Source organism: Heterocephalus glaber, unplaced genomic scaffold, assembly GCF_053883595.1.
Source record: "Heterocephalus glaber isolate CG9 unplaced genomic scaffold, H.glaber_assembly_v1.0 deba00001509, whole genome shotgun sequence".
NCBI classification, from domain to species: Eukaryota; Metazoa; Chordata; class Mammalia; order Rodentia; family Bathyergidae; genus Heterocephalus; species Heterocephalus glaber.
Window position 1 is genome coordinate 36,967,882 of NW_028258325.1, and position 26,215 is coordinate 36,994,096.

The following is a 26,215-nucleotide window of genomic DNA, read 5'->3' on the forward strand; positions in this document are numbered from 1 at the left end:
TTTTGTTAATAACATCACATCTTTGCAATCAGCTGAAGTTCTAAAGGAAAATGAAAATGTTGAAGTTTAGCATCATTATAAATAAAACTTCAAAACAAATTCTGAAAGTTTTGTGGAACACTTGTCTCCCAAAGAATAACATAAAAACTTCAGATTGTTTTATTTTATGAATGTCAAATGTTTTACAATACTAAGTTTTATGTATTGTATAAAATAAATACCATCTTTAAATACACTGGAATTTGTAACAGAAATCATGAAATATTGGTTGAAATACACCCAGTAGGAAACTTATTTTTATTATCCAATCCTTTGATAAATGCCTCCCATGTTATAGACAAATTTGATCTTCTTTGAAATGTGCTGTCTGCTGCTTTTCTGTTTTTGTTACAGTAGCTATAAATAGTTGTTTGAGGATGTCCTTATCTAAATTCCTCCCAATAAGGACCAATCGACTTGTTCTCTCAGTGTCATCTTTCCAGCTCACTGGAGTCTCTTCCAGGTCATAGAATTCATGGACACCTTGGACAATCATTTGTTGTGGTTTGTCTCTGATTGACACCAGTCCCTTTAGTCGTGTGACCTCCATGCAGTGACCGTCCTTGTTTCTCACGTTCTTTTCCCACAGGAGATTCTGAATAAATACATTTAGACTTTCTTCCTTTACATTTCCTGGTACTTCAAATGTGATTGTAACAATAGCCTGATCAAGGTGAGGTTGTGCTGTTGGCACATACTGAAGTTTCTCCTGAAAACTTATTCCAGGGAGACTATCAAAGGCATGAAGATCTAATATGTTAGAAAGATCAACTCTTGATCTTCGTGTTTCTAAAATTTGTCCTAGTCCATTTATTGATCTAATGGCTGTTCTTAATTTGTTTAACTCCTCTTCTGAAATCAAATCTTTTTATTGATGAAGATGATGTCTGCTAAAGCAACTTGCCTAGTAGCTTCATTGGTAAGGCCATCAGGTTTCTCGCCTGCTAAATGTTTTAATCCATATTTTGAATTTGCCACAGTTATGATACCATCAAGATAAATATCACTCCCTAGTTCAGCATCAACCCAAAATATAGAAGCCACAGCACCGGGATTTGCTAATCCAGTGGTCTCTAACAGTATGTAATCAAATTTCTCCTTCTTCTGCATCAAATTCTCAATAGCCCTAAGGTCACTGTCCTTCACTGAACAGCAGAGGCAACCATTTCCAAGTTCCAGCCACTCTTCATAGAGCTCTCCACCTTGACTTACAGCTAAGGATTTCTCTACTGCACTTCCTTCACCAAATTCATTTAAAATAACTGCTATTCTTTTACTATGTTGCTCCGTTAAAATGCAGTTCAGTAGTGTTGTCTTTCCAGCACCTAAATACCCGGTGATGATTGTGACTGAGATCTTGGCGCCGCCGGGGGCAAGCTTTTCCTCTTCCTCTCTTTGCTTCTTCTCAATGGGAACCAATTCAGGACAATCTTCCTCATCTGGTTCCTCTTCCTCATCTCCAGTTACAATAGCCGGTAACATTCCGATCTGAAGCACACCTCCCCCTCAGCTCAAGAGCTGGGAACTAAACTAAACGCCCAAACACAGCCGAGCAGGCCAAGCTCACCAAGCCTGGCCCGTGGTTTGACGTCATCACATCGCGACGCGTGGCTCCTCCCAATCTGGCCCCTTTACCTGGGCTCCCGCTGAGACGGACCGTATATTTTCATTATATCTTGCCCCTCTCCCCTTCCCCTGGTTCACATCCTCTTGTCTAATAGTCTCCCTAGACAGATTAAAAAACAAAACTATGAATATTAATTATTCATATGAAACCTAAGAAATAACAATGATTAATAGTTATTCATGTTCTTTAACCATACAAACTTGGAAAAAAATCTATAAAGACTTAGAAATAAATAAAATATTTAATAGAGCAAAGATACCAGGATGCAAATCAATTCCAAAATCTTTATTATAGAAAGAAGTGAATACTCTTATGTATCTGCAGTAAAGACATAATGAAGATGAAATAAAAGTAAAGTTTTTGGATTTCTTAATTTCAAGAGTGAATGATAGTTTTAGTTTGAGAATATTTTATACAACCTACTGTCGACAGTGATGCTCTTCACAAATCACTTCAGGCAAAAAATTTTATAACTTATTTTGGCATATCTTCATTTTACATTAAATTTTTTAAAATGAAAATATTACAGTACTTCAAATTTTTCCATTTGAAACAAAAGGCCAAGTGGCTAATAATTTTTTAAAATAGTATGTAGACTACAAAACAATTTTCTCTTTCTCTCATTCTATTAAATCCTTCTATTTTACAGAAGAGAAAAAAATTAAGATTTTGTATCAGCTGACTTACATTGTATTTCTCTTGGAAAAAAATAACGAACAGAGCTTCCACAGACTTCCACATTACTGCACATTTTCCTCTCCCTTAGTAACTGCCCACATTCTCCGCCTTCCTATAAAAGACTACTCTATGCTGTCTGAAGACATGGTCTCTATTTGTAAAGCAAATCCTCTTCTTTGTCATGATGGCACCTTTTCCAAGCATTTGTTTTCTCTCACCCATATCCTTGACTTATTAAATTTCTACATGTGCATTTCCTTCAGCACACAAAAATACAAACATGGTGTAATTTCTTCCATCTAAAACAAAACAAACAACCCGTAATCCATATCATTTTGTTACTTGTGTAAAAAAAATTCCTTGAAAGAGATGTATATATTTGTGGTCTCCAACTTCACTCTTCCTACATTCTCTTAAATCACTTAAACTTGCACCTCCAGTATCTCACTAAACATCCCTGCCATGATATACAGAAATCTATTGAGTAGATACCCAGCTTTCTCTATCTCTCCATGCATATTGAGAGGCAAAGATATGGAATATATTCAGAACAAGTTTGTGAGGATAAGAATTGGATGGTCAGATTTTTGAGTCTTGTTCAAATTTTCCTAATGAGCATTCATAACTTTTCTTAAAAATAAAATATACTGGACCTGGGATTTAGCTCAGTGGCACCATACCTGCCTCACAAGTGCAAGGCCTTAAATTCAATCACTGGTAACAAATGCTTAAATAAAATATATTTTAAAGTATAGAGTTTAAATCTGTATTTGAATTTTAGACATATTTATTGACTTTAGTCTTATTTATCCAAGTAGTTTCAGAATTTTCATCTATAAAATGGTGATATTGTTTACCTCAAAGGATCACTGAATGGTAAACAAACTTCTATGTGTGAAATGGTAGATTTTCAACTGTTTCAAATCAGTATTATATCATTATATTAGAAACATATTCTAATTATATTATGTAGGATATTATATCACATTAGCAATATTCTTCATAAAATAATAATACAATCATGTGAGTGCAAATAATCTAATCATGGTTGAAATTGTAAGGAAATTTAAATATAAAGACCAAGTACAACCAGGCGCTGTGGTGCATACTTGCAGTTCTATTTGGGAAGTTGGGAAGAATGAGGATTGCGAGTTCAATCCCCAGTACCTCAGAAGAAAAGAAACACAAATTTAATCTAGTTTCTTTCAGATAAACAAGATTAATACTACTTATATATCCTTAAAACACAACGAAGTAGTCATGCTTTGTGTCTCTGTGGCACCACCACTCCCATTGCCAGAATAACGACCAGTGGGAGTCGCAGCCCACCTCATACATGTGTGCATCATTTCATGATGGGCTGCTAGAGTGTGCCTCACCCCTATGTTGCCCTTGGAGAAAGGACTCCCATAATCCATCGAGGCATGCTCCATGGTCAGGTACATTGATTAAAGCTGAGGAAGATACAGGGAGACTATACTGTAATGTCTAAATAAATGTCTAAATAAAATGAAAGACAACATGGTCTACTAAACCAATACCCTATGGCAAAAAACTTCAGGAGGAGTCAATTTACTCTGGTGGTCACCTTATAAAATAGAGACAACTAATATGTCAGATGTGCAAATATGAACATAGGGACACAAAAAAGCCAGATAACACTATGCCTCTAACAGAACATAATAGGTCTTTAGCAACAGACAGAAAAGAAAGGGGTACTGACAAAGAGGCCTGACAGAGATTTCAAAACAATGATTCTAAGGAAATATAATAACACAGTACAGAGAGTTAATTGATGAAATTAGGAAACAATTTAAGATGCATACTAGAAATGCAGTGAAGAAATAGGGATAATGATGAAAAAGCGCATAGAAATACTCAAAATGAACTCAGTAAATTAAATAAAGAATGCAGGAGAGCCTAAAGACCAGACAAGGTAAGCTGAAGAAACAATTTCTAAACTTGAAAACAGACTTTTGAAATCTACCATACAACAACAACAAAATGAAGTATAAATAATGCCTCCATGACTTTTGGAGCACCATTAAATGAACATATAAGTATTTAATTTATGGAAGTTTCTAGAAGCAATCAGAAAGGAAAGGCATAAAATGATAACTAGTCAATGAAATAATAACTGAAAATATCCTTTATCTTGAGAAAGATATGAACATCTAGGTATACGCAAACCAAAGGACACAAATTGATTTAAATAAAAGAATCATTACTGTGATATATTACCATCCATCTGTCTGTCAAAAGTCCAAGATAAAAAGAGAATTCTAAAAACAGCAAGAGAAAAACACCAAGTCATATTTAAGAAAATCCCTGTTAAATTAATAGAAGATAACTCAGCAGAAACTTTATAGTCCAAAAGGGAATGAGTTGATATTTTCAAAATTTTGACGGAAAAAAACCTGCCAACCAACAAAGTGTTATTTCAGAAATGAAGGAGGGCCAGGGATTTTAGCCCAGTTGTTCGGTCACCTACTTTGCAAGCCCAAGGTTCCAAGTTCAATCCCTGGTACCAAAAAAATAAAGGAAAAGAAATGAACAAGGAATAAGATTTTTGCAAACAAGCCATCACTGGTAAATTGACCCTATAAGAAATATTTAAAGGAATCCTAAATTTGAAGGTAAAGAACAATAGTTATCAACATGAAAATGCACAAAAGTATAAATCTTGGTAAAGCGTATAAAAACTACAGAGAGAAAAAAATCAAAGTGTATCACTATAGAAAGCCATAAAAATTAATGCAAGAGAGGGAGAAAAAAAACCCAAATATATAAAACAATTAACAAACTGGCATGAGTATATGCATTCTTATCAATAATAACCCTGAATATAAAAGGATTAAATTCTCTACCAAAATGTATATAGCATCATAATGGAACAAAAACAATCACATGTTGCCTACAAGAAAGCTACAACAATAATTACCTACATCCAAAAAATTAAAAATTTCAAAGGAACAACCCAACAATGTAACTCAAGGAACTAAAAAATTAAGAACAAGGATAATCCAAAATAAGTATAAAGAATGAAATGATAAAGAACAAAAATAAATGCAACAGACTTTAAAGATACAATGGATAAATAATATGAAGTTGTTTTAAAAAACATAATGTACAAATTTTTAGCCAAGCTAATCAAGGCCAAAAGAGAAAAGGTCTCAATAAATAGCTTCAGAGATAAAAAAAGAAAGATTACAACAGATAATCCAACAATACAAAGTTGCATTAAAGATTATTATGAAAAACTACAGAATCCACCAAATATGTATCACACTTTAGGAAAAGAAAACTTATATAAATATTGAAGGACAAAATTTATTGAAACATCAGGAAATTAATACAAGTTCCGTTTGGCCTCTACAATTACAAGAGGTACTCAAAATGATGCCATTAACTTCCTAACATTTATTAATATGGCAAACTGCTGCCTGGGTAACCTTGTTCATTGAGATTGCTGCACATGCATTTTCAATTTCTTTCCTAAAGGCCAATAGTGTAGTGGGTTTTCTGAGGTATATGACATCTTCTATGATCCCCCATTTGGTGGATTAACTAATGGTCAATTTGTAATGCCCAGCTAAACTGAATCAGCATGGTTCTGGCTGTGGAAGACCCACCTGAGGATTGTTGCCAATGGCATAAAAAGAGAACTATTGGGGAAAATCTTTTGCTATTGATTTTCTTGGAGAAGCTTACCATGGCTAGTTTTCCTGATGCAAATTTGGCTGTTATCATCATCAGTCCTTGCTGTCACTGGAGACAGCTGCTGTTCTCATCAGGGGAGTTCTGGTCTTTGCCTTTAGCATCGCTTCCTGACTCCAGTGTAGATCTCTCAGCCTGGTGTCATAAATCCTCCACTTGCCAGCGTAGGCTTTCAAGCTTCCACCGTTGGTCTTTGGGCCTCCTCTGTGCAGATCCCTGATACGGACTTGCATGAGACACTGTCATGGGCTCTAGGCCTCTGGCTGGACTTGTGGGGGACATTGTCTTGGGCTTTAGGTCTTTCACTGGACTAGTGCAGGACATTGCCTTAGGACCCAGGCCCTCAGCTTGATTCTTTGGGTCTCTAGTGTGGACAGATCTCTTGCACTCCTCTGTATTTGACTTTTTGAGTGAATATTATGATATTCCTATAAATGATGTGTCCTGTATTAAATCTATTCCCTTGTAAACCCTGATTATATGTAACACCCCATATTAGGGTAACACCATCTGTTAAAAAAATCACGCTATTTTTTTTTTCCTGAAGTGTATATACTTTTTTGGTGGATTCTGTAAGCACTAACAAAGTAGAAGTCTTAGAATAAATGGATGAATTTCTAGACACACATATACTACCAAAACTGAAACATAAACATATAGAAAATCTGAACAAATCAATAGTAATGCATGAGATTCAATCAGTAATATTCTCCCAACAAATAAAAGCCCAGGAGTAGATGTCTTCACTATTGAATTCTTCAAAACATTTAAAGAGAAATTCATATCAATTCTTCTCAAACTTCACCAAGAAAATTAAAAATGTTGTCAGACTCTATGAGGCCAGCATTATGCTTGATACCAAACAAGAAAAAGACACAACAACAATGAAATGAAAACATAAACAAATATTCATGATGAGCACAAATGCAAAAATCTCAATAAAATATCAGCAAACTAAATACAATAGTGCATCAAAAAGACTATACACCATGATTAATTTGGATTTATCATAAGGATGGTTCAACATATGTCAATCAGTACATGTAATACAATAAATCAACAGACATGGAGATAGATGTAAATGTCAGTAGACCTCTGCCTCTCACTATATACAAAATCAATTCAAAATGGAACAAGGACCTAAATATGAGAACCTGAGCTATGAAATTGAAAGAAGAAAATATAAGGGAAACACTTCAAGACATTAGGGTAGGCAAAGTTTTTTTTATTTATATAAAACACTCCAAAAATATAGAAAATAAAAAAGAAAATAGGCCAATGGGATAATTCCAAACTAAGCATTGTCTGCACCACAAAGGAAACAATCAACAAAGATAATATATAATGTAAAGAGTGGGAGAAAATATTTGCAAACTAATAATTTGATAAAAGAAATATAACCAGAATATAGAAGGAATTCAAAAACACTGTAGCAAAAAAGAAGATATATAATGTACAGGCAGAAATTGTGTATGATGAATGTGATCATTGTGTATATCGAAATTGTATCAATAAATGTTCTGCTTAAAACAATAAAAATAAAAATGAGCAAGTAATCTGAACAGACATTTCTCAAAAGATGACATATAAATATCCAACAAGTATATGGGGGAAAGAACTCCTTCAGCAACTTACTGAGACCTAGTTACAAAGTAATAATTTTAAAAATGTAAAGGGAGCAGAGGTGTGTGTGCTGGAGGGAGAGATGGGGGGGGAGGGAGAGAGAGAGAAGAGGAAAAAGAAGAAGGAGGAGGAGGAAGAAGAAGGGAGAAAAACAAAGAGGATGAAAGAAAGGAAGAAGAAGGAGGGAAGAAAGAGAGAGAAGGAGCTAGCTCAAAGTGACCAATCATGCCTCTGTTGCTTAGAATTCCTTTTGCTATTCTAGGTCTCTTCTGGTTCCAAATGAATTTTTGGATTGTTTTCTCTACTTGTGTGAAACATACTGCTGGAATTTCAATTGGGATTGCATTGAGTCTATATAGTAGTTTTGCAAGTATGACCATTTTCACTATATTGGTTCTTCCTACCCAGGAGCAAGGCATGTCTTTCCATTTTCTTATATCCTCTTCAATCTCTTTTTTCAGAGTGCTGTATTTTCAATGTAGAGGTCTTTTACTTACTTCACTAGATTGATTTTTAGATATTTCAGTTTTTTGGATGCTATTGTGGAAGGAATTGTTTCCCCAATTTCTGTCTCAGTGAGTCTGTTATTTATGTACAAAAATGCTATTGATTTTTGAGTGTTGACTTATATCCAGCTACTCTACTGAATTTGTCAATTAAGTCTAGAAATCACTTAGCAGAAGTTTTTGGATATTCTATGTAGAGTATCATGCCATCAGTAAATAATGACAGCAATTCTAGGCAACAAAGACATGACAAAGGGTATCACAATCCCCAACATGAAACTATACTACAAAACCACTGTGATAAAAACAACATAGTACTGGCAAAGAAAGAGACCCAAGGATCAGTGGAATAGATTAAAAGATGCAGAAACCACTCCAGATGTACTCAGCCACCTCATCTTTGACAAAAAAGCCAAACATCCTCACTAGAGGAAAGATAGCCTCTTTAATAAATGGTATTTGATAAACTGGATTTCAATCTGCCAAAGATTAAAACTAGACCCATATCTTTCACCATGAGCTACACTAAAATTGAAGTGGAAACAAAAACACTAAACTTGCTGGAAGATAAGTTAGGTAGAACTCTTGAAGATATTTGAATAGGAAAAGACTTTATGAACAAAACCTCAATAGCACAGGAACTAGCACAAAGAATCAACTGGGATCTCATCTTATTAAAAAGCTTCTGCACTGCAAGAGAAACCACTAACAGAGCTAAGAGACTACCTACAATGTGGGAAAAAAATTTTACCAGCTGTTCCTCAGACAAAGGACTACTATCTAGAATATATAAAGAACTTTAAAAAATCAGACCTCCAAAATCTAAAGATCCAATTCAAAAATTGGCATCTGAAATGAACAGACATTTCTCAGACAAAGAAGAAAAAGCATCAAATAAACATATGAAAAAATGTTGAACATCACTGGTCATTTGAGAGATGCAGTTGAAAACAACACTGAAATTCCACCTCACTCCAGAAAGAATGGCTGCTATCAAGAAATCCACCAATAACAAATGCTGGTGGGGCTGTGGGGAGAAAGGAACCCTTCTCCATTGTTGGTGGGAGTGCAGACTGGTGCAACCACTGGGGAAATTAATATGGAGATACCTCAAAAAACTAGGATTAGAGGTCTCATTTGACCCAGGTATTTCCCTCCTGGATATCTTCTCAAAGTCACTAATCATCAAGAAAATACCAATCAAAACCACAATGAGTATTATCTCACCCCAGTTAGAATAGCCTTTACCCAAAAGACAAAAAAAAAAAAAAAACCCAAATGTTTCAACAATGCTGAGAAAGGGGAACTCTCAATACATTGTTGGTGTGAATGTAAATTAGTATAGGTATTGTGGTAAACAGTTTGGAAATTCCTCAAACAACTGAAAATAAAGCTACCATGTGATTCAGCAATCTAACTACTGTTTATATAAGCAAGGAAAATGAAGTTATAATACAAGGAGACACGTGAAGGCCCAGTTCACTACAGCGCTATCCACAATAGTGAAAATATGCAACCAATAAGATGCCCACTGGTGGATGAATAAATGAAAAGCATTTGCTGCATATATAATGAGATATTATTCAGCCATCAAACAGGATGAAATCACGTCATTGCATAAACATGGATGGACCAGCAGGACGTGATGTAAAGATAAGCCAGACACAGGAAAGCAGATGCCACATGTTCTCATTCATTTGTGGAAGTTAAAAAACATGATCAGCCAAGAGTAGAGATAGAATAGAGGTCATTAGAGGATAGGGAATGCAAAAGAGAGATGTCATTATGGCTTGTGTCTAGATGTCCCCACAAAGCCTCATGTGGTCATGTGGGTCTTTTCAGAGTTGGCTGGATCTAGACTGTGTGATGCTGGGATTAGGTGTATGTTGCTGGGATCAAGGGTGTGTGATTATTAAATTATTCCCCTGAGTGGTTTGGCATAGTTCTGGGACTGGATATGGGAAGGACCACCCTGGGTGTGAGTGCTAAGGGCAGGTAGCCTGGACTGAATATAGGGGACAGAAAGATGGTTACTTATAGCTTGTTGCTTGCTACCCTTGCACCTTCTGCCTGCCATGAACTATTTCTCTGTGATGCCCTTATGGCATGCAGTCCTGCTTTGTAACCAACCAACTATGAGCTGAAACATCTACAAACTGTGAGCCCAATAACCCTTTCCTCCTTCAACTTTGGGCTTTGGGTATTTTGTCTGAGCAACACAAAAAAGCAGATGTGATAGAGTGGGTGGGAAATGGGTACCAAAACACAGTTGTGGGGAGGAGTAGTTCTAGTGTTATATAGTATAACCACTTGTGTATAATACAAGTAATTAACTATGCATTTCAAAATAACTAGAGGTTAAGAGTATAGAGGTTGCCAAAACATAAAAGTCAGAACCTTTGAGAAGATAGAAATATAATTACCCAGATTTGAATGTCATATTGTATATTTGCATTAAATACTGAAATCCATAAGTAAATACAAATAATATGTCAATTAAAAATAAAAATAAATGCAGTTAGTTGTGAGGTAGTTTTTTTGATAATTAGTTATTAGAATTAGGTGGTGTATATGGAGAAGGGAAAGCCCAGGAATTTTCATGTAAGATCTAATCTTAATTAACAATTACACAGTTTGAAAGGGACTATACCAGTGCTGGTAAACCTATGGCATGCATGCCACAGCTGGATATTTGTTATCACTGAAACCTCTACAAGGATCATTATCACTAAACTGTACTTTCCTAGCCATTTTAGAATTTCCTGTAGGATTAATTTTTTTCTCAGAAATACTGAGTATTCCCCCCAATGTTTTTAGTTATTATTTTTAATTCTAAAGTGGTCAACTGATTTCTGCTGTAATATTATGTAAAGATTCTGGGAGAACTTTTCTCTGTACGTCCTGTGAATATTTGAAATCCTTTTCATGCTTCCTTTTAAACAAATCCCCAATTATACAGCCTTGTAGATCATTATGAGATGTTGATAAAATACTCCCAAATAAAATATAAATAAATGTCTAGCTACTTAACAAATAATAAAAATTTGAACAGTTGGAATCCTTAAGGAAGCGCAGAATTATTACAGAAAGTAATGCCTTAATTTCTTGATATTTCCTCAGTCTTGTAACAGGCAGTTTTCATTTGAAAACTATTTTATGAGGGTTTTTCTTAGTTGATGACCTTCTCAAATTTGAGGTTTATCAGATGCAATCTATCAATTTGCTGAAATAAATTTATTTCAAAAAGGAAATGTTCAACTTGCCCAAATTTAAAGAAAAATTAATTGACTTCCCATACTTACTGGAGAATAATAACCTTAACTGGTGCCAAGGTTCTGAACTCAGTTCTGCATCCTGAGTCATATTTTATCTGGGCAAGCAAAGTAGCTTTATAGAGTTGGGTGTAGAAATAGTAAAGGTGTAATTGGTGGAATCAGTGTACAGAGAAATAAAGAAGTTGGATTGTGTAAGGAAATGTCAGGGAAAAATACAGGACATTTATTACTTCATATGCTATGTTTCTAGGCTTGTCTTTTATAAAATACCTGGAATCTGGTGATAGTGTTTTAATTGAACATTTGATTACGTGAGAGAAAGAAAACTTTCACAAACCTTTTCAATCCTGGCCAAAAATAGAAAAAGCTGTTAAAAATGTTGAAGCGTAGATACTTGAAAATTCTTTTAGTATTTTGAATTTACAGATGAAAACCTAGCATGAAAATATTGTTAAGTAGGCAGTGAATAGTCAATCAGAAAGTATTTCTTCAATCAAAAATATACAAGGAATGATTGCATTGAGAGTAAGAAAAATTCTTCATTCAATTGTTCAACAATGTTCTGCAATATTGTGTTTTATTATCAAAACATTTCATAGGAGTCATAATAAAAATTAAATTAATGCAACATTCTTTTGCTAAAAACCAGCAAAAAATAGGAAAATTGTTGGCAAAATTTTAATGAAACTAATAACTGCAAAATTATAAGTAATCTCATTATTATAGAACTAAATCACAAAAAGATTTGATATAGCAAATTTTATATAAATATATGAAGCAAGAATAAACAATTGCATATTTCTTCCAGGACATTGTTCATCTTAGCAAACTTAGTTACCTGTAGTCAGTAAGATACTTAGAAATGTACGCAATCTTATAAGTATCAGTTGCCTGCTGGTACCTGACAGCCACCAGAGCAATCTCAAAAGCAGCATACAAGAGCATATTCTTCCAAAAGTTTTTATGAATTATAACCGCATTTTCTTATTATAAAGAGAGGAAATATTTCTTAAAAGAATGCTTTTTCTTTTCTCATGCTACCAAATTCAAAACATTTTATCACTGTTCAGCACTACAGCCAGTGGTGATGTGATCTGATTTGGATTTATAAAAACATTGTCTCATCTTGACACAGAGCACCTATTCATGAATACTGAAAAAATAATTCTTGATGGAAACTAAAATTCTTGGCATCTCATAACCTGAAATTTCACTTGGATTCTCTTGAAGACCATATCATCAAAAGAACTGAGGAACATTGACTCCAATACAACCTACAAATCAATTTGTGCATGAGTTTCCTAACTCTCATTTTTTAAAAAATGGACTTCCTTTCCTAAATGAACCTTATGAAGAGGCCAATGTATAAAACAGAAGAAAGCAGACCTGATTTGTTAGAAGATGAGTGAGGATCCAGCACCTTTCATGCCTAAGGTCCTACTTTGCTCTGGAAAGGCCCGAGGCACATCCATTAAATTTTATGGACAGAACATCTCTCATAAAACACAAGAGAACTGAGGACAGGGTAAGATAAAATGTTCTAAGTAAAGATGAGATAAAAGGGATCAAAACCAAAGAAACCAGAAGATCATAAACGTGTCCTCTAATGAGGCCTTCCAGAACTAAAATGCTGCCAATCTTTGATTTGCCCCTGGCTCAACAACTCTTAAATGTGAGACCCAAGAGAGCCCTTTTTCAGGTCCTTTGTTTTTGTCCTTAATTGATAGTTTCAGGAAAAGGAAAGGAGAGCAAAACACAAAACAACAACAACAACAAAAACTAAGATAAACATGTTTTATTTGTGCCTGAGTATTTTCCTCAAATGCAATTGCATGTATTACCTGTCACTTATTTTGATATGTATCTAGATCTATGTTGTGCTGGTATGTACTGATGAAATTATAAGAACAGATATTCATTTCTCTAAGTTCTGGAGGTGGGGAAGTCCAAGATCATTGTGCTGGCATCTAGATGGGGCTTTCTAGCTGCGTTCTCACATAAGGGAAGATGGCAGGGGTAACTCACTGTTCAAAACACATTTAATAGTAGCATTCACCTATTTGTTAAAGAGGCCCCATATGTCCGTCACACTTCCTATAAGACCTCACCTTACATTACTGGGCATCAAGATCCCAATACTGGAATTCTGGGGAATATATTCATGCTACAGCAATATGCAATTTTTAACACTGATGACTCACTAAATAGTAATTGAATTTTAATATTTTCTCCTGTTGAAAAATGCTCTGGTTATTGCATAGATAAAATAAAAACTGTAAGTTTCAAAATACCTTAATCTAAGCTACTCATTTTCTTTAATTTATTGGACATTAATAATGAGGTTTTTTGTTTTAAATATTTCTAATTCTTATCCTATCACATTTTAAAGCATTTTTACAAAAGAATAAGGTATGCTAAGATTCTATGATTTAAGAAATGGCAGTGTGTACAAATGAAGATTGTGGATGTCTGCTTTAAAGCTCAAATACACACTGCATCCAAGAAATCCAATTTCCGCTGCTGGGATAGCAAGATTTAAATTCTCTATCACTTCTTTGATCTTGAGGCTAAGCCTAATTTATCTCTTTCCATCCAAAGTCCATTGCATTCTCTTCTAGCCACAGTAGCAAATATAAGAAAAGGCTATGTGAAATTCAGTCCACCTCGTAGTAGACTTGATTTGACCTGAAAACTGACTTCCTCATAGAATTAATGAGATAAAAGGTGTCAGGTTTATTAGCATCATAAAAGCATTACATGGTTTAATGAGTTATTTGTAGGGAGAACAAGGGATGCAACAAATATTTATATTATAATTCTAGTATATTTTAAAGGATATATGAATGAATATGGAATACTATAATTTACTAATCAATTTTGTTTTTTTAATAACAATACCTCTGAGAGTAATATAATCTGCACACTTTTATACTGACCTAATAAATTCAGAAGATTACTGTATTTTTTTAATTAACAGAATGAGGAACAATATCATGTGGCCTGTACCAAAATTAGGCCTTTACCTAAATTTGGATAAAGATTAGCTATAAAAATATTTGTTTCATTTTTAATCTTTAGTTTTTTGTGGTTTCCTAAAAATTTACAAAAAATTTTTCAGAAAGAAAACTTAAAAATCAAAGAATAGAGGATTTAGCTCGGTGGTTTCGTCACCTGCTGCGCAAGCACAAGGACCTGAGTTCAATCCCTGGTGCCACAAAAAACAAAAGAAAAGAAAACAAAAAAAAAAATCAAAGAATAGGTAGAAATAGGCTCTGAGACAATAAAAGAAGAACTGGACATGGGGCCACATGCCTGTAACTCCAGCACTCTGGGAAGCTGAAGCAAGAGGACTACAAATTTGAGTACTCCCTGGACAACTTAGCAACTTAGAAAAAACAAAATTTAAAAAAATGAATAAAAATAATAAAGGCTAGGAGTGTAGCTCAGTGAAGGCCTGAGGTTTAAACTACAGTACTGCAAAAGAGTAGAAGAGTAACAACACAAACATCAGCTCCTCAGGACCAGAGAGTCCAGGTTATGTGATGTAAGATCCAACATTCCATTATATTGTAGAAGTGGAGCATTTTTATTTTTTTACATCAGTAATATATATTACACTAAATTCCTATTTTAATAATTCATATTTTAGAAGTATATTTAATTCAACAGAAGCTGAATATTTTTTATAAATATCCTTGACATATCTGTGTATCAGATACTGGGTTAAAATCATAAAAACCCAAATAACACGTTCATCAATTAAGATACTGACATGTATACCTTATTCTATCAATGCAAAGTACTAAGTTAAAAAAACTCTAAAATAAATGGGAAAAAGAGTGTTTCGCAAATAATTAATCCCGTTACATAGAGGAGATTAAGACAAAATCTACCAGAATAGTTTGACTTCTGATAAACTTAAACAGCTAGACTAGCTATTTCAAATGATAATTTAACTTGAAAATGAAATTACATTTAGACTACTATCTATGCAAAAAATTCACCTTAAGAAAAGTAACATAGCTCCCTCTATGTACAACACATATTTTTCACATTTTAATAGATATTTGCATTTAAAATACTCATTATCTTTTTCATTCTGGTAAAATGTTAATTAAATATCATCTTAGAATCAATGAAATATAGTATAAAAACATATTTTCTGTTTCTTCAGGTAACCACTAATTTACTGTTACCTTGTATTTTAATACATCTTTGATAAGCAATGGCCTTCAAGTATGACACCATAAAGGCAACTGAAACAAAAACAATCATTATTAATAATGTACAAATAGAACATTGGATCTTGTTCTGCCGAGGCAAACTTTTCAAGATCATAACTAGAAATATCATAAATCTCAAGCTCTTTATAAATCCAAGAAAATATGCTTAGTATGTCATGTATATCTATCCATATCATACACTAAATATAAAACATTAGAAATGTCCAATTTTTCACAGTAAATTTGAGGCTTCTATGGAACCCAGAATTTGTCTGATATCTTTCGAACACTTCTTGAACATGTTATAAATTGGCATATCCATTTCTGAGCCTGCCATTAGACCTTAAACTGAGGGTGTCAAGAGCCACCTTCAGAATCTCTCTATCCTCCACAAACAGCATAGCACTGGATCTAGTTTGGCACACAAATAGAATGAAAGTTAATGAAAATGTATACAACAAGAATATCCTCCAAAAAAAAACAAAAGGACAGAGTCTGTGGTTTCCCTTTTCCTCTCTGTGTTCAGATGGCACTTTACATAATTTTCTCTGGCTTTACAGTGGTTGAATGAAGAGCCCATTCCTTGCTATGAATGGTCTGTCAGATTTCTTCTGTTTTAGAGTTAAATAACATTTTTTAGTTATATATAGCATATGAATCAAACCAGACTCAGGTAGGGTCTGAATTTCTGAATTTTTCTTACAGAATTCCTTTGTCCTCTACCCCTTCATTTTTCTTGTAAATAAAATCAACTAAGATAAGATAACCATTATCATTACCACCGTAGACTTCCTTCTATTTTGTTAGTAATAGTAATATATAAACATATAAGTTTTATATATATATATATAAATATATATAAATATGAAGTTATCTCAGAGGAAGACCTGACAGTGTGTGTGTTTGTGTAAAACAGCTCCCTGGAGAACATACCTAAGTTTTGCTTGCTGATAGTCATCCTGTCAGTCTCAACATGGTTACACACTATGTATATTTAAGTATTCAGAATAGCTGTCACTTTAGAGTTTATATCCACTGACTCTGTATACAAGTAACAAAATTCTACCACCTAAAGGTAGGTGGAATTTCTGTTCTCAGTATTCTGCATTGGTTCCAGAAAAACAGAACCCAGCCCAGAATTTAAGTATTTATTAACCAACAGTAAATAAAGTAACAAATGAATAGACCTTCAGGAAAGCCATTTATCTCATATAAATGGATAACCTAACAAGGAAGAAGTTATGGCAAATCCATTTACAGTCTGGTCTCTGTACCTGTGGTTTCTGCATACATGTATGTAAAGTGTAGATCAAAATATTTATTAAAATTTGTATCTGTACTGAGTATCTGCGGACATTCTTGCCATGATTCCCTAAAAACATTACAGTATAATAACTCTTTACAGAGCCTTTTTTACATTAGAGTAAGTACTATATAAGTCAGATTTTCTATTCCTGGACACAATACTTGACTCCACCACTTAAAGGAAAGAACTTTAATTTGGCTCATGGTTTCAGTACATGGTTAGCTGTCTCCAAAGCAGAAACATCAGGATGAGAGGGCATAGAAGAGCAAAGATCCCTAGTTCATGTCAGTCAGGAAGCAGAGCAGGTAAATAGAGCCAGAGGGAAAGGAGCGAGGGACCTCATATATTACCCAAGATCACAACCCCATGACCCACCCAGACACATCCAAAAAGTGTACTTTTCTAATCTGCTAAGTATTTCATTTTTATTGTTTGTGTTGTTGCTTTGTTTGTTAGAGACAGGATCTTGCTGTGTAGTTCAGGCTGCCTTGAAATCACTGTGTAGCCCAGGATGGCTGCAAATTCCTGGTGATCCTCCTGCCTCAGCTTGCTGAGTGTAGGATTACAGGCATGCACCAACATGCCTACCTCTGCTAGGTATTTCTTATATAATCAAACTGACATACAATAAATAATCTAGTGATGATTTAAAGTACACATGATGCACAGGTTATACACAAATACCATGTCATTTTATTAAAAGCTCTTGAGCATCCACAGATTTTAGTGACTACAGAGTATCCTACAGCCAATTCCCCAAGTATACCAAGGGAGGACTATCATTGCAAAAATAGTCAATTTTGATTTTCAATTTTAATAAAATTAATTTATTACATAATCATCCTCAAAAATGATCACCTATCAAGTTTAGAAACATAAATATTGGTAAAATTTAGTTAATTATTTTAGTTTATCATTGTTACTAAATTGTACATATTTATGGGATACCATATGATTTTTTACTACATGTTCATTGTATAATGGTTAAATTAATAAAAGCATATATACCTCCCCCCAGATTAATCATCCCTTAATGTACATTATAATGTTAGGTATAATTTATCCCCATTATAGAAATGAATACATTATATATATATATGTGTGTGTGTGTGTGTGTGTGTGTATATATATGTGTGTGTGCATATATATGTGTGTATATATGTGTGTACATATATGTATATATATGTGTGTATATATATACACATATATATTATTATCTAACAGTTCAAATGTTTGCAAGGACCCTCTCTGCTTTGATTTTTCTTTTTTTTTGGTACTGGGGATCCAACTTGGGAACTTGCGCTTGCGAGGCAGGCACCAGAACCACTGAGCTAAATCCCTGGCCTCTGCTTTGATTTTTCAAAGGAACACTTTAATTCCCATTCAAACTGGTAACTCATCTCACTTTGCTGCTCATCAAGTCTTCTTTTGTGTAGCAAGTTTCTTATATAATATGAGAAATTCCAAGATATTCTCACTAGAATTTTAAGATGAGACAGCAAATTGTACTGTTTCAATCTTCTTTTTTTATTTTTTTGGTACCAAGGTTCAAACTGAGGACCTTGTGCTTGTGAGGCAGACGCAGTGTTGCTGAGCTAAATCCTCCATCTTTTTTATTCTTTCATTAAAAAAAAAAAATTAGTGCCTCCGATGACTTATTAAAATAGCTTACTCTTATTCTTATATACTCTCATTTCTTATATGTAATGGAAATTTAGAGTTGTCTCAAGTGACCTATAGCAGGTACTGCAACACACTATTTTGCTTTAAACTTCAGTTTATCCACTTATAAGTAAATTAGAAGAGATTGCAACCCTAACAAGGCCTTATTTTACCAGAGACAAAGCTTCTATTTCAGTTTCCTTATCATGATTTTGTTGCTACTAATAAGAGATAATAATAAATGTAAATCACTTTCCACAATGGGTCTAATTCCAATCTTGCTATCAGAAAAAAGATTAGATTCATGTATTTTGTGAGCAAATTAAACTGTGTATTGCCAAACTTTTTAAATGAAATTTTATTTTATTAAGAAACCATAGAAAAGAATAATCAACTTTACAATCTCACTGCAAAAAGGAAAAATATTATCATATGCAATTAACTAAAAAAATATTAAAACTCATGGTATATTTTTTAAGTTCAAACTAATCCTGTGCTGGTAGAATTATCAACAATCATGCGTACATGTTTTAAAATTGTCTTAAATAGGCTAAAAAAAAAGCAACAGTTCTTTAAATTATCAAATGATTAACAGAAAGAATATTGTGCTCCAATATCTCCACTGTAAGATAAGTATAAATTCAAGTAACAGATCAATAATATAATATATATGAAGCTATACTGATAAAACACCACTACCCCTAAGCTATGGCAGGCACTTAACTCTCCTGCAGCCCTAACTACATCCTGTGTACCGAGCGGCCATTATCTAACTTGAGATACCCGAATTTTGACTCTGTAAATATATTTAATTTACCATTTATATTTACAGTTTTATAAGAATCCATTTGCCCCTATCAAAGCCTTCTTGTTCTTACTAAGACCAAGGAGAATAAAATAAAGATGAGGAAAGGTAGGTGAGTGGCATATAGTTCACTCTAGGTGACAAAAGATTTGGAACATCTGACACAATATTCTCAGTAAATGTGTTGAGTAAATGAAAAAAAAAAACAAAATGAGGACACTAGTCAGAATTAATGAGTTGAAGGGGAAGGCCTGTATTTTAAAAATAGTTTTTATAACCTTTTTACCACTTGAAGCATCATTTGGGTCAACAGACTCGTTTCTGCAAATTCTTGATGTAAAGTTATTGATTATGCTCAATAACTGAGCAGATCAGATGAAAAAGTAAGTGATAATAAATTTAGTCAAATAAACATCAAGTTGAAAGAAGCCTTGGTGAGTAGAAAATTTGACTAAAAGGAAAGAGAAGTTGATGTATAGGAACCTAGATTAGACTTCAACTCCTATGTGCCTCATCTTTATTTCATTTTCACTTTGATAGGTTGCTTTTGGTTAAGGGCTAAAGTAATAGAAATGCTTAGTCATGACTTCCTCATAGGAAGTTCTAGATACTACTCCCCTGAAAGTCTTCAGTTTAGAGGTTCTACATAAAAGCTATTCATTGTAATAGTAGTAATAAATTGTGACCAAAAGTAATATAATGCCACCAGCATCCTTTGGATGATTTAAGATTAACACATAGCTTAACACCAGTGTGTTGATAGCTAAAATGTAGAATATAATAAATAATGATGAGGAAAGATGGAACAAGAAAGGAATTTCTATATGTTAGTGCACTCATCAGTCATTTTTTCTTTTAATTTTTCAAGGCCAAAGTGGTGTAGGAAATACTCTGGGAGATGGAACTATTTTGTCTTCATTGTGGTGGATGGCACAAATTTACACATCTGTCAAAATAAATTGCACTGTGCACTAAAAGGGTGAATTTTAGCACTGGGGTTAGTGTTAGATGAATTAATGATATAAATATTCATGTTAAAAAGTAAAGAATATAATAAATCCAAAGGAAGTGAAAGGAATGAAAGAATAGTATAAAAACAGATGATTATAAATAGAAAAGCAAGTTCAATGGAAAGTTAAAGGAGGGAAAGGAATTAATGATTGCTAAATCTCTCATATGTGAAAGCATTGTGCTGTATGACATTTTAGTCTTCTACGTTTGACTTTTAGTATAATACTACCATTATATTTTTAGATTGCTCAAGTATTAATAAATGTGAAATTGTATTAGAATTGTCTTCAGTACAGTTGGCTTTCTGTTAACAAACAAGAAATAGGTTTTACTAGGTAAATAGTTCTCTCTTTTTAACTGTATTGTTTAAAATGGAAAAGAGAACAAAGAGAGAGAAATAAACTTCTAAGTAAATTAGATTATGATCAGTAGAAGGCAAGCACCAGAATGACCAGAGCGTCTGGCTGAAGTAATATATATGCAATATATATATATATATATGAATTAATAAACTATAGGAGGCATAAACAATACCAGTAATGGAATATCATGAAGGGTCAGGCTTAGGACTTATCTCAAAACAAGGAAAGATATTTCACTAAGTTATTCAATCAAAATAACTAGTAAAGCTAGAAAGTACCCAGTTAATAATGAATTTCACCACTGTCTAATTGAATGTTTATTAGTGTGGAAGGTCAGATTAAGAGACAGAGAGATAAACTTCCAAGACCAAGATCAGGTATTAATAACAATGATCACATAATCTGTTTGCTCATCATGCCTAGTATTAATCAAATGTATGAAATAAAATTAAGATAGTATGTATATTCTGTTGTATAAAACTGGTCCATCATGGAAAAATTACCGTTCTTATACTGTGAAATCATCCTATATTTGTCCAGGCATGATTATATTCAAGGATAACAACGTTGCTAAGGAGTAGCCCAGTGCTAGACAAACTTTTTTATAAGTTTTATCAAATAAAACAGTGATATTTCTTTATATTCATTATATTGTCATTTTGATGTCATATTACAAGTAAAATGGGCACTTTTTATGTTTTAAAAAAGTACCATTTGGCATAGAAGAAGATTGCTCTCAATATAATTTATTTCCCATTTAATTGCATATTAAATCTCAAACCCCAGAGAAAACATTCTAATTCCAGCTGTCAGTCCATGGCTTTCATTACATCAACTGACATGATGCGCCAAGTAGTAATCATCATGAAATAGGCCACAATGTTTATATAAGTTTTTTTCAAGATTCATGATCTTATAATTAATAAAACTATGAAACTAAATAAAATCCCTAGTGAAAAATATATAAAATGAATATAGTTTGAAAATTCAGTGTACGTTTTAGACATACAAGAGGACAGATTCATGAATTAGAAAGATTAACTCTTTTGTAAGCACCTGAAATACTCCCCACTATAACAGTCAGTATTAACTAAGACATATTCATTGTCAATTTTTAATATGCTGTGTTGCTATTATACATAGAAACAATATTTTCCTTAATATGCAGGTATTTGTTCATATATAATCTGGTGAGCTGTATTTGTAAATTAAAGGAATATTTCATTAGTCAAAATGAAAGAAGAGAGCATTGATGTATATATGTGTCTCATAGCTAGATATGATAAGTTCAAACTGTTAAACTTGTACAAAATAAATCACCATTCATTCAACCAGTGAGCAAGTGCTCATTAAGCCCCAAAACTATGGCTACCGAAAGATTAAATTAGAATGAGCCTTCTTTTTTCCTTCTAAAAGAGTAGAACATGTTCCACATTCAGATTTTCCAAATTTTTAAGGATTTTTCTAAATCTCATTTTTCCAATATGTTACACAATATATAAACCATAAGCTAGCAGAATCATATGTACATAAAAAAAGAGACATGGGGAAAACAATGTGTAACTTAATCCATTCAATAGTCAAAGGCTAGATGATTCTGTATGTCAGTATTTCAGCCTATATATTAGTCTATCATGGATCTACTTTTATAAGGGTGTGTTTACAAGAAAAATATTTTATTAAGTGACAGCAAATATGTTTACAAATATGCCCACATTTCATGTAATGTTTATGACTTCTCACTTACAAAGCACTATTAAAGATAAAAATAATAACACTTAGGTTACAATTTTAAAATAAAGTAACATATAAATTGAGAACAAAAAATGTAGAATAACAAAAATATTCACAAATAATTAAAATATTTCACTGAAATGCAAAGACATATATATCAAATAAGTCATGTATCTTTCTTTCAAAATGCAGTAATAAATTAGAACTCCATGTGTTTTCTTCAGAATAGCATAGCAATTCTAATCTGTCACATGGATCAGACCACCCCCTAAAGACAAAATCATATTGAATAATTATTTTAATACTACAACACAGATTAGACAAATAATGCTTATTTTCTTGACTCATTATTGGCAAACTAAATCAAAGAATTTTAAATCTAATAGTTAAATAAAGATGTTTAAAATCTTAATTTTAATTCCAAAAGTATATCAGATAATCTGACTTAAAAGTAATATTTTACAGTACTTACAGCTCTTTGAAAGATCTATCCCTTACAAATTATATTATGCTGAACAGCAACAATATTTTGTAATTCCATTTAATATTTGGCTATATTTAATTCATATTTAGAACATGTTCTGCAGTTTGTACTATTGGAATTTGTTAGCTGATATAAAATGGAATTAATTGTGATTTTTAGATAATTAGATAAGTTGCATAAAAAAATTTTCATAATCATCACTTCTCAATTCACAATATTTGACTTTTTAGTTACCTAATAATTACATCTTTTAATATACTAACACAAAGAAAAGTTGCAGAGTTCTGAATATTTGAAGATAATCTGATCATAGGATTAATATCCTTTTCATATATCTAAGTCTTGTGAAAGATCATTCAAAAAGAAAAACAGAAAAAAATGTATAGTCTTTAAAACATAAGGACTAATATTACTAAATAACTTTCAATTTAAGATGTGACTACAACTGTTTTAGTTTATATCTATCACTTTGCTTATATGATTTAGTTTAGAAATGAGCCCAAAACTTAGTTATATGTACACTAATGAAATAGATTGATAGTAAAGATGCTATGTCTGTATTGGGAGCTTCATGAATAATCTAGTTTTGAATATAGAAGCAGCTGAGATACATAACTTCTATTCCAAGTAACACTAAGTATAATGAAGTGTTTTTTAATTGGATGACTTTTAGTGCTACAATAAAAAGGAAACAGTCAGTTTTATGAAATAATTAAAATACAAAAGATTTTAAATACAGTACAGATTTTAAACACATCTTTCAGGTAACTAAAATCTTCTAATCCTGTTTTATTGTGTACTAAATTATTGATATTGCTAGTTAATCATTTTCAAGGGAAAAACAAATCTAGTACTTAACTACAATAGGTTTTCTATCTTATCATAAAAATTTAAATGCTGAAATATTTTAAAGTTACCTGAATTGGAAAAATTAATTATATTATATTAATAACAGGGATGGGATTCATGAGTAATCCAGATAAACATGACACAATGTTATCAACAATGTGCAGAAACATTATACATGTGTTTAACAGATATTTTAGTTATAAATCCTATTTAAATCTCTGAAAATCTCTTTGTAAAAAAGTTGTTTTGATTTTTGAGTGTGTGTGCTCATGATTGCATGTGTGTGTGTGTGTGTGTGTGTGTGTGTGTGTAGATCCTGCATATAGACCATCTATTTTCTGGATTGAATATAATGTATTATCCCTATGAAACCATTTCTTTTCTATGGCTGCACTGCTAAGTATATACGATAGTACCACTTTTCCCAAGATTATTGTATACGTGCATTTCATATGCTTCTACACCCTTCCATTTCTCACTTCTTTGTATTATATTTATGTAGTTTTGAATTTAGGCTTAGTCAGTTTTATGCTACTGTGACAAGATACCTAAAGAAACGAATTATAAAGAGAAAAATTTTATTTACCTCAAAGTTCCGGATGTTCTAGTCCAAGATCAGGAGGCCCTATTGCTTTGTGCTTCTGGTGAAGGCAATAAATGCTCATAATGGGGAGTGTGTTTTGAAGCAAACTGTTTACACCATGAACTAGGAAGCAGAGAAACTCTGAGAGACTGGGTCCCATGGTCCCTTTCAAGGGCATTCCCTCATGAACTGAAAGCCCCTCATTAAGCCCCACCCATCAAAGTTTCCACCACTACCCAATATCACTACCTTAGGGATGATGCCTTAACATTTGTGCCACTGAAGGATACTCATCCAAATCCTATCAAAGCTTGATTGGGGATTTAGCTCAGCAGCATACTGCCTTGCCTGGCAGGCGTGAGGTTCTGAGTTTGATCCCTGTTGCCAAAAAAAGAAAACCCCAAAAACAAAAAGCCCAAATCCTATCAAGGCTTGATGGTCCCTGTTTTAAAAAAATTATATTCTAGCATGGATCCTACAAAAAGTGTTTAAGCTTTTAAGTTTTTCATAAATACCATAAATACCATTCCACTCTATCACTCGGAATCAGAGACATACATAAACTTTCATTACAGTTATTTACTAAATGACAAGACAATATCTGCAATAAATTTCTCTCTTACATTCCTCTCTCTCTCTCTCTCTCTCTCTCTCTCTCTCTCTCTCTCTCATTGCCTTCACTCTCCAAATCATTTGCTCTGGTAATGAGAGGTACTTCCTTGACCACAAAGATAGATAATCTTCCTGTCAACTCCTGTCATTCAAATCAATGAGTTAACTTGAAAATTGTTCATTTCTTTCTAACCCACATGTATGCGCAGTAAATAATTCCTTGTTGTAAGAAAGGTACGGTTTGAATTTCAAGTATCACTAGCAGGTACCATAGTATGGTCATTTACTACAGCATAGGAATACCCATCTCCTTTGCCAACTAGATGGAGTCAGTAATAACAATGCTGAGACCCAAGTGAAAATATTCATTAATTAACATTCAATGTAACATAACTTTACCAAACAAATCCAAAGGGAGGGGACAATAAACAAGTCTCATTAATGGTATGGAGCTAAGAAGCAAATTATTCATAATGTAAAACGCCAAATTAATTTATTTCTCAACTCCGCAATTGGAACTTAGAAAAGCAAAACACTGTATTTTCTTTCTATTAGTTTTCTCATTGTCACTGTCTAAACCTGTGTCATCATTATAAAGTATATGTAAATGATTGAACTAAGAGAAGAAATTAACGGAGAGCTCTGGTCCCAATAAGATGGCCCATACATTTTTTTAAATGTAGACATGTATAAGAAATAAAGGATTATACTCACTTGCCACATGCCACTTTCCCCTTTCAGTTTCAAAACTTACTTTCTTTTCTGGTTTTTATGGTTTTAGATGCATTTATTTATTATTTTTACAATGTTAGACAAGAGGTATGAGAGTAAGGAGGAATTTGTGTTTTCAAATTTTGAATTCAAAATACTTTAGAAAACATTCCCCAAAGATTTTTTTCAAATAATATTAACAACTCTTTGGGACTTCTCTAGAACAGAAGGAGTGTTTTATTTATTTTTGTTTCTCAAAGTTTATTTAATCGCCCAACAAATATTGGAGATTCTAAGCAAGGTAACCCACTCGAATAGTCTATTAAATTTAACTGAATAGGCTTCCTAATGGTATGTGCAAATAGAAAAACCATTCAAGGCAGAAATTTAATCACTGGAGATCAATAA

The 26,215-nt window shown here is 33.0% G+C and overlaps 1 protein-coding gene and 1 pseudogene across 1 annotated transcript in view; both read right to left on the reverse strand.

Moving 5' to 3' along the window:
* Kctd8 (potassium channel tetramerization domain containing 8) overlaps positions 1-26,215 on the reverse strand; it is a 256,675-nt gene that overhangs the window by 90,407 nt on the left and 140,053 nt on the right. The window lies entirely within an intron of this gene.
* Positions 208-1,694, reverse strand: LOC101723591 (zinc-regulated GTPase metalloprotein activator 1B pseudogene; annotated as a pseudogene).